Consider the following 973-nt stretch of genomic DNA (forward strand, 5'->3'; position numbering starts at 1 on the left):
ACCTCACGGCTGGACTACTGTAATTCCCTGTATATGGGGTTGACCCATTCAACACTTTCCTGACTACAAATCGTTCAAAATGAAGCTGCTAGACTTTTAACTGGAACAATGAAAAGACCACACATTACTCCAGTCTTGCATTGTTTACCATCAAAATACAGAATTGATTTTAAAATTCTATTATTTGTTTTTAAAGCCCTCAATGGCTTAGCTCCACAATACATTACCGATATGCTATGCTGATATTCCATATTCTGCGCCTAGGTCATCTTCACAACAACTCCTCTTAGTCCCTTTCTCACACCTTACAACTAAAGGTGACCGGGCCTTTTCTGTTGCTGCCCCCAGGCTTCGGAATAGTCTCCCGTCTAACATCAAGTCCTGCCCTACCATTGAGAACTTCAAATTTAATTTAAAGACCTACCTTTTTCTCTGGCCTTTTCCTGATTCTGTCCCTTATTTTAAATTGTTCTCTCTCACCACTTTAATCTGAAGTTATTCTTGTTTATTTCCTTTTAGCTTCTTTGGATTTCATTTTTACTGAGTACTTCATATTCCTTTTATTGATGTGTATTGGTGTACAAGTGTTTTATTGTGTATTTGGATGGACAATGGTATATACTCTGTTCCTTTGTTCATTTATACTTGTATTTATGTGCATTGTGTTCTTGGAAAGCACTTTGGGTCAACTCCTGTTGTTTTTAAATGTGCTATATAAATAAATCTGACTGACTGACTTACCTTAATTGTTTTTTAAAAGCATCACATTAAATTAATTAATCTAAATTGTGTATAAATACACAATATTTTAAGCAAATTAACATACTGTACACTCACCAAACACTACAGATCCAAGTCCTCCCCAGCTCTCTCTTCCCTGTGAGGAGGAGTCAATGCAAAACTCAGATGTCTTCCACCTCTACTTATCTGACTGCAGAGAGGATGACAGAGAACAGTGGACACACCGTTTAAC

Source organism: Micropterus salmoides, unplaced genomic scaffold (genome assembly GCF_014851395.1).
Source record: "Micropterus salmoides isolate LMB-PRFRI ecotype aquatic unplaced genomic scaffold, ASM1485139v1 Ms_hic_scaffold_10, whole genome shotgun sequence".
Taxonomy (NCBI): domain Eukaryota; kingdom Metazoa; phylum Chordata; class Actinopteri; order Centrarchiformes; family Centrarchidae; genus Micropterus; species Micropterus salmoides.